General features: G+C 56.0%; 1 pseudogene; it reads right to left on the reverse strand.

The window, feature by feature from the left end:
• Nucleotides 1-1,538: 1,538 nt before the first annotated feature.
• Nucleotides 1,539-2,878, reverse strand: LOC120976186 (26S proteasome non-ATPase regulatory subunit 8 homolog A-like; annotated as a pseudogene).
• Between the last annotated feature and the right edge of the window lie 5,692 nt (nt 2,879-8,570).

The following is an 8,570-nucleotide window of genomic DNA, read 5'->3' on the forward strand; positions in this document are numbered from 1 at the left end:
AGTAATAGTAGTAGATGCAGGCAGGAGTCGGTCTACTAATCTTGGATGTGATGCCTATGTAATGATCATTGCCTAGATATCGTCATGAGTATTTGAAGTTCTATCAATTGCCCAACAATGATTTGTTCACCCACCGTTTGCTATTTTTCTCGAGAGAAGCCACTAGTGAAACCTACGCCCCCGAGTCTCTTTCTCATATATTTGCCTTTGCGGTCTACTTTTTCCTTGCATTTATTTTCATATATATTAAACCAAAAATACAAAAATACCTTGTTGCGTTTTATTTCTATTTATTTTATTTGGCGTTCGATCTATCAATCTACTACAAATTTATCTCACGTCCGTTTGCCTACTTGAGGCGCCGTACCCCGGAAGGGATTGACAACCCCTTTAACATGTCGGGTTGCGAGGATTTGTTATCTGTGTGCAGGGGCTGTTTATGTTGTATTGCTTGGTTCTCCTACTGGTTCGATAACCTTGGTTTCATATATGAGGGAAATACCTACCACCACTGTGCTGCATCATCCCTTCCTCTTTGGGGAAATACCGACGTAGCTTCAAGCGACATCAATCTACGTTTCTTCACGGTGTTGCAGGAATTCTCCTTTCATGGCCAGGAGTTCAGCCACCTCTGACTCGTCGAGACTGGACTTTCCGCGCCCCATCATGGTTAGGTCGTGCAGAAAGGAATTTTACCTCCAGGACTTGCCGGGAACCAGATCTGACGCCTAACCTTGCCGCCGCCACTCGAATTCGCCACCGAAACAGCACCACACGCCGCTTGACCAGGGATTTTACTGATTGAGCGATGTGCTCAAACAACCAGTCTTGCTCATCGAGCTGCCGTCGAATGGGTCTACCGCCGCCAGCGCCGCTAACTCCGCCACGAACGCCACCAATGAAAGAGGGAAGGAAGGGTGGGAAATCACTGTCGCAGCTCCGATCTGTCGCGCCGTCGAGGAAAACCTACGCTCATGATACCAATTGTCACGCCCCAAGGGGAATCGAGGTCGGAATCGAACTAGAACCGAGCAGATCTCGCGACGAGAAAGGGGAAAGTGTCTGCGAACTGGGGTTTATATTGCTATAAGATGTATACTTGTTTGATAGAATGGTTCTCAGAATAAGACGATGCTATTACAGACGGGGCTGCTGGCTTATTTAGCTCAGCTGGCAATGGGTAAAAATGGTACAATGATTGACAAATGACCACCGCAGTAAAAGCACACTCCGGACAGAGAGTAGGTGAGTAAGGCGAGCCATTAGATGGCTATCTCTGTCTTGAATCGGTGCCGCACGTTAACTGAAGGTAGATGGCACTCCTAACTGAATATCCAGGCTTGACACGCCGGTGGCGCCGAATCAGAGCGCCATGGATGTGCGGGATTGGGGAGGAGGAGAGCTGCGGCAAATGCAGAGGAATGACGGGGATGGGGGCCAAGATTTGGGTACAATACGATTGAGGTGGGGGAGGGATTTGGGTGGAAATGACAATTCAATTCCAACTGTCAATTCAGTGGCAGCCAAACAAATTGAACCTGGAATTCGCAAATGAAATCCACCAAATCCACCCCAAATGATGGGTACCAAGCGACCTGTTAAGTTATTGCAGACGCAGCAATTGGCTTTTAATTTCTTTTTTGTACATGTGCTCAATGGTCTTTGTACATGTGTGTTTCTGCTTTTACATTTGATCATATTGGTGTAATTGGCATAATCTCTGATCTTACATCCTTTTCTACTTTTTTTGCTAGTGGTGAGTGGCCCTTACATACCCAGAAGCCAGTGGATGGATTTTTTGCACCATCAGAGGGGGAGATCAAGCTGGATGTTTTTATCCATGTCATGTTTCCTGCCAGCATGTAGTTCACTGGTGCTTTCACATAGTTAGACCCTGGACCTTACTACTGAAACATACACCCATTCATTAGAAGATGGGGGTTTCTGAAGGTTTGCTTTGGGAGTTTGGATATTTTAGATGCGATCCATTTATCTGAAGATCGACCGTAGATCCCTCTGGTTCTGGCCTTCTGGGACTCCGGATGTCTTTGTGATATGGTTTCATTGCCATTTTAAGGGACATTTTGCAGTTGTGTGTAGACTGTACAGCAATTTGGAAACTGAATGGCGAAACAAATGATTTAACAAAGTAGTACAACTGAGTTACAGGACGATCCAATAATCCACCTCTTCATGGCAATTTACAGTCTAGATGAAATAAAAAAGCAAATCACACTGTCCTTTCCAATTCCTTCGCATAGCCGAGGGTCTTGTTGATGGAGGGCACCGCCGGTGTCTCCTTACAGGGCTGAGACTCCATCGCCTTCTGGAAGAAGACCCGACCGTTCCTAACATCCCACTCGGGGTGTTCCTGCCGACGATATCATACTCAGAACTCATGGTGGTATCTCAGGTAGTTCACACCAGAACACAAAAGGTTGATGGAAACAGAATTTACCTCTGAGATGTACTATTGCAGTTCTTTGTCAGAGCTGAACATAAGCATCTGTTTCGCATCACTTTCGGCTTCACTATTTCATCTCTGCGCGCGCAACAAATGTCACAGTGATGGACCGCATAAGGAGTAAATCAGCAGATCACACACGAAGGGGTAGCGACACAAAACCACTTACCTAACTACTCTTTTGGCTAGAAGGTCCATGAAGTATTCGTAACTTTCATGCGGCACAGCTTGTCGAGCACTCAACACGTAGTTGTAGGCGCCCTCCATAAGGGACTGCTCGAGATCAACCGCATGCTTGATGCAATGATTCTCCAGCACCTTGGCGGGCAGAGGCTCCAGCTCAGTGTGGAACTCCGCAGTTCTATTTTGGGCCAATAGCCTCAGAAGGTTAAGCCCCATAACTGGGTACTCGACCGGTGATGCAGGAATTATGCCACTGCAAGTATCAGCATGATTTAGTATGATATAGCATAATATAAATCGACATGTTGCAAAAGAGGAAGTGCTAGATGTTTTTATATAAAATATCAAGTGACATGTCCAGACATTTTGCAACATGTTCTGGACCCGACGAAGCAAACATCTATTGGCCAATAAGACGTGAAAAGAACTCTGCTAAGATAATCGACACAAAACAATTGCCAATTTGGCAAGGGTATTGCGGCTACGTGTGAAGCGGAGTACATAGCTGCTACGCAAGCAACACATGAAGGAGTCTAGATGAACGAGTTCATATCCGATCTGGTTGTAATACCCAGTGCATCGGGCCCAATGACAATATTTTGTGACAACACTGGAGCAATCACCTTTGTGAAGGAATCCAGGTTTCACACGAGAACAAAACACATCAAGAGTCGCTTCAACTCACTAAAAAAAAAGACACATCCGTGACATTTTGGGCCAAACGTATTTTTTTCCTGTCATGCTTATGACACTTCTATACAATAATTGTGACAAAACCCGGTATCATCATAGATGTGGTGGGCTCCTACTTCTATGACAAAAAATCATGACAGAAAATGGGCTTTTCGTCCTGGGCGGGCCGGAGACGCATCTGCATGACATTCTTTGGGCCGTCCATGACGAAAAAACCGTGGTAGAAGCGAGGGCGAGGAAAATATCGGGGAGTTCCTGGTTACGGTGGGTGGTCGGGGGCCGAGCTATGCGCGTTTCTCTCGTACACGTACGAGCGTGGGCGCGAGGCGTTGGGCTCTAACTGAACCCGAGCGATTTCACTAGCTACGTTCCTGAACCCGAGCAATCGATCCCTTGCAGTTAACTGAACCCGAGTGATTCCTTTGCTACTGCTGCTAACAGAAGCCGATCAAACCCTGCTGCCTCCTTCCCTTGATGAACAGTGAGCGTTGTTGGGGGGGGGGTTGGATGAACAGTTCCCAGTGGGGGGTTGGATGTATAGGACCCCGTGGCAGTAGAGGCCGTTGCCGCTGGATGAACAGGACCCCGATCGAGCCGGTTGGGGGTGGATGAACAGGACCCCGTGGAGGGCTGGATGAACAGGACCCCGTGGAGGGCTGGTTGAATAGTAGCCGGTGGAGGGCTGGATGAACAGTAGCCCGTGGAGGGGAGGTTGAATAGTACCCCATGGAGAGGGCTGGTTGAACAGTAGCCGGTGGAGGAGCGGTGGAGGCTGGATGAACAAGAGCTCGTGGATGAACAGTCGCATGTGAGGCTGGAGGAGGTCGACGGTGGATGAACAGTAGCCCGTGGAGGCTAGAGGAGGTTGACGGTGGAGATGAACAGTATCCCGTGGAGTCCCGTTTTGCGGTACGCCACCCCCCTCCCGATGAACAGGACCCCCGTTTCGACCGTAGCGCTCCAACACAAGTTCGTTTCCTCCGTTTTGCGGTACGCTACACCCCTCCCGATCAATAGGACCCCGTTTCGACCGTAGGAGGTCCAAGAGAAGTCCATTTCCTCCGTTTTGCGGTACGCCAGACCCCTCCCGATGAACAGGATCTCGTTTCGACCGTGGCCGATCGAACACAAGGCCGTTTCCTCCGTTCTGTGGTACGCCAGGCCTCGTTTCGATCGGCTGTTCCGTCCAAGCCGGTTGGCTCCCGATGAACACGACGTATTCCATTGCCTCCCGATGAACACGACACATGTCGGGTGGTAGGTGCGACATATGCCAACGGGTGGCTTATCATTGTGGGAGCCAGTAAGACGTCGCCGGTGCCTGGAAACGGGATGAGGCGAAGACATGCATGCCGGCGAATCTTACCCAGGTTCGGGGCTCTCCGTGGAGATAACACCCCTAGTCCTGCTCTGCGGGGTCTCCGCATGATCACTAGATCAATACAAGTAGCTACAAGTGCTCCTTGAGCTGTCTGGCTAGAGGAAGAAGAAGGGCAAGGCTAGCTCTCCTCTTCTCTCTATGTGGTGTGTGAAACTCTATGAGATCAACCCTTTGCATGGGTGTCCTGGGGGGTTTATATAGGCCTACCCCCAGGGGTACAATGGTAATCCGGCTGGGCGCGGGTCCCAGTCGTCAGTGTCCATGCTCGCCGGCTTCTCCGCCGGTCATTGGGGCCCGCCGACTGGTGGGTCCCGCCGGCTGCCGACTTCTTGGCCGGCACGCCGGCCCCACCGCTTGGGGGCTTTGTCGGCGGTTGGTTATTGTTGCCTCGCCTCTGATGATGAGTGCTTTGTCGAGGTAAGCGTGGCTACAGTGTCACCGCCTTGCGAGCTCTCACTGTAGCCTTACCTCGTCTCGTCTCCTTAATGGGGCGCATGCTTCGAGGGAGGGAGGTAGGCGGCTATTGGGAGCCGGCCACGTCCCTGCCGACTGAGGAGGCCAGGCCGTCTTCAGATGTCTCTCTGGCAAAGGGGCCCGCCGCCCACGGGCCGTACTGGCACCTGTCGTGGGTGACATCGAGGCCAACATGGCTACAGTGCCGCGCCGGACGGGGGATGGCTGGCCCGTACGGTGCCCTGTGGCCATACCTGTTCCGGGATTCGGGGGTAGTGGGCTGTACTGCGGTCACGCCCCATCCTATCACTGTTATGTGGGTACAGTCTTTGTGGGTGCAGTCTTGGCCGGCTTCTGGGAACCGACTTTCTTCATGACCGGCTTCCGGGAGTCGGCTTTCCTCATGGCCGGCTTCTGGGAGTCGGTCCTCTTGGGGCCGGCTCCCTGGAGTCGGCTATCTCGTATCTTTGTTGGGGGAGGTTTCTGAGACTGGGTCGCCTTCTGAGAGTCGGCCCTGGGGATAGCCGGCCGGGGGAAGGCGGCCCTATGCTTTGTATGCTTGAAGGCTTGAATGGCCTGGTAATTTTTCGAAGAGCCAGGGGGAGTCGGTCAGGCTACCCGTGGCCATTTACTCCGACAGTAGTCCCCGAAGCTGGTTGGGCTTCGAGGCTGAGTGGAGGTCGAGAAGCTCGGTCAGCTTCTTATCTTGACGAGCCAGCAGTTAGGAGCCGGCTTCGGATGGGCGCGCCGTCTTGGCAAAATTTTTAAAGTCGGAAGGCGGGAGTCTGTTGGCGCGCGCGCCGGCCGCTCGCCGCCTGCGAACCACATGGCGTCCCCTGGCGGAAGAGAGCCTACCAACCCACGCGCACGACAAGACGTCGCCGCAGGCCGAGGGCCCACCACTCCTACGCCTAGGCCCAGGCGCGGATTCTTTGCGGCCCAAAGCTGTCCGCACGCCTTCCGGCGACGGTTTCCGCACGCCGTTAGGGCGCAATAATCGCGGGACGTGGGGGAGTGGGCGCAGTTAATCCCACGTCCCTCCCCACGCCTCGCCTCCTCGGCTTCGCCGCACGAGGCTATAATTAGGGGGAGGAGGGGAAGCGGCAAACGCTCGCACGCTCCTCCCCTCTCTGCCATCTTCTTCCTCCAGCTTTCCCTCGCAGCAGCGCCTCGCCGCCGCGCCGTCCCACCATTCTTCACTCCGCCCCGCAGCTCTGCCGCCGCATGGCCGTGCTCTCTCCGCCGCCGCACTCTTCCTCGCTAGCTTCTCGCCACCATGCAGTACGGCGGGGACTGGGACGGCTCCAACGTCCACATGGACCACATCGAGTTCCTCCGCAAGACTCGACTTCTATCAGCTCCAGCGGCACCACCTCACCACGAACACGGTGGTGCTGCTGTCCGCCTTCGTCACCTTGTGCGAAGGCTACCTTGGCGTTCTCCCCACCCTCGAGCTCTGGGGGGAGTTCTTCCAATCTAAGCTGGGCACCCGCATGCAGGGCGTGCCGGCCCAAAGCGGCGCCTTCATCGCGAAGCCGAGGCCGGCGGCCGACAACCCCTTCCCCGTCATCACGTTGATCCAGTCGGTGAAGCGCTGGCAGAAGTCATATTTCTACGTGAAGAACGTCGCCCCACAAGGCGACTATGTCAACTTGCCGGCTTACGTAGCCGGCCCGCCGGCTGGGAGGCGGCCCCACTGGTCCTATCGGGCCGCGTCGCTGACGCCGGCTGGAGCCGCGGCCGTCGCCCGACTGCGGGTGATGATCCAGTCAGAGGGCCTGACTGGGTCCGACTTGCTGGCCGCCTTCATCGTGCGCCGGGTGCTTCCGCTTCAGAGCCGCCCTCACCTGATCTGTCAGATGAGCGGCCAGCTCGATCCGAGCCGGATGTGCACCAAGGACATGCCGCACGACGAGGTGGCCCACATGGTGAACTACCTTGCGAACTGCAAGCTCTCCGCAGAGTGGCGGTTTGGCAAGGAGCCATATTCCCGTGTGCATCCTCCGCCCACGGTATGTTTTCTCTTTCCTTTTCTTTCCTTAGTTTTGTTGCCGAATTCCTTCTGGCCGTCTCTGACCAGTCGGGGTGCCTTGGCAGAGCTCTCTCCTTCGACCTGCAGCCGGGTCGGAGACGGAGCGCCGATTCCTCCCCGACCGGGCGGAACATGACCTGGAGGACTACGACTTGGGGGCGGCGGGCATGGAGGACAACACCGAGATGGGTGGCGGCGAAGCCGACGGTGAAGCGGGCGGCTCCGGTCTTGGAGCCAGCTTCGACGACTGGCCGGATGACGACGAGGCGGAAGTCGTCCCACGCCGCCAGCCGGTGTCTGGCCACGAGGCGGGTTCCTCCGCCGCGCCGCCTGCTCGGGGCGGCAGGCAGAAGCGTCGTGCCACGTCTGGCTTGTTCGGCAGTCGGCCGAAGAAGCCCAAGGGCGGGGCGGCGGCGACCAGGCGGGATGAGGCGGCCGCGAAGGCGGCCCACTTCCGCAAGGTGGTGAAGCAGCCGCAGACGGTGTTGGCGTAAGTGCATACTCCTTTGTACATTCTTTCTTCTTTTCTTTGGTAGTTTCTGAATCCTTGTCCTTTCTCAAAAAATCAGGGCTCCGCTGTCGCTCGAGCGGGTTGCTGCCGCCTCCGTCGTTGGATCGCCGGGAGGATCCGGGAGCACCCGCCGCGTGGATCCCCGCGCCGAGCTTCAGGCGGCGACGGAGCAAAATGCGCGGGAGGCGCGGGAGGCGGAGGAGTTGAGGGCGGCTGCCGCCAAGGCGGCGCAGGAGGAGGAGGCGGCGAAGGCGCGCGCCGACGCAGCGGCCAAGGCCCAAGCGAAGGCTGCGGCCGCGGCGATGGCGGAGGGGGCCTTGCTCGTCACCCCTCTGCGCGTCGCGGCGCCTGAGGCCCCAGAGCCCCCGCCAGAGGAAGCCGGCGGCGATCAGCTGGGATTGGAGAGGGAGGACGACATCGTCGTCCTGGAGAGGGAGGCGGCACCGGCCCCGCCGACTGGGGCGACCCAAGGCGACCGGCCTAACTTGCCGCCTGCGCAATCGGCCGGGGGCGAGCCGGCTGCAAGGACGGATCTGGTGGTCCAGTCGCCCTTGCGCCAGCGCACGGGGAAGGCCGCATCGGAGCCGCAAAAGGCCGCGGGCTCCAGCTCGTCGGTCTAGGACATGGAGGCGGCCAGCGCCAGCTCGGGGTGGATGCCGGGTGGAGGGACGGCTGTGGTGAACGAGTCAGCGCAGGACGTTCGGAACCGACTTCAGTCCCAGGCTGCGGCGCTGAGGAAATATAATGACGAGTTCCTTGCGACACGGGCGGCCATTCGGGTTAGTCTTCTTATTTTTGCCTTTTTTGATCTTGGTTTCTTCCGTGGGGGCGCGTCAGCGCACCCACTGGGTGT

This window comes from Aegilops tauschii, chromosome 3 (assembly GCF_002575655.3).
Source record: "Aegilops tauschii subsp. strangulata cultivar AL8/78 chromosome 3, Aet v6.0, whole genome shotgun sequence".
NCBI classification, from domain to species: domain Eukaryota; kingdom Viridiplantae; phylum Streptophyta; class Magnoliopsida; order Poales; family Poaceae; genus Aegilops; species Aegilops tauschii.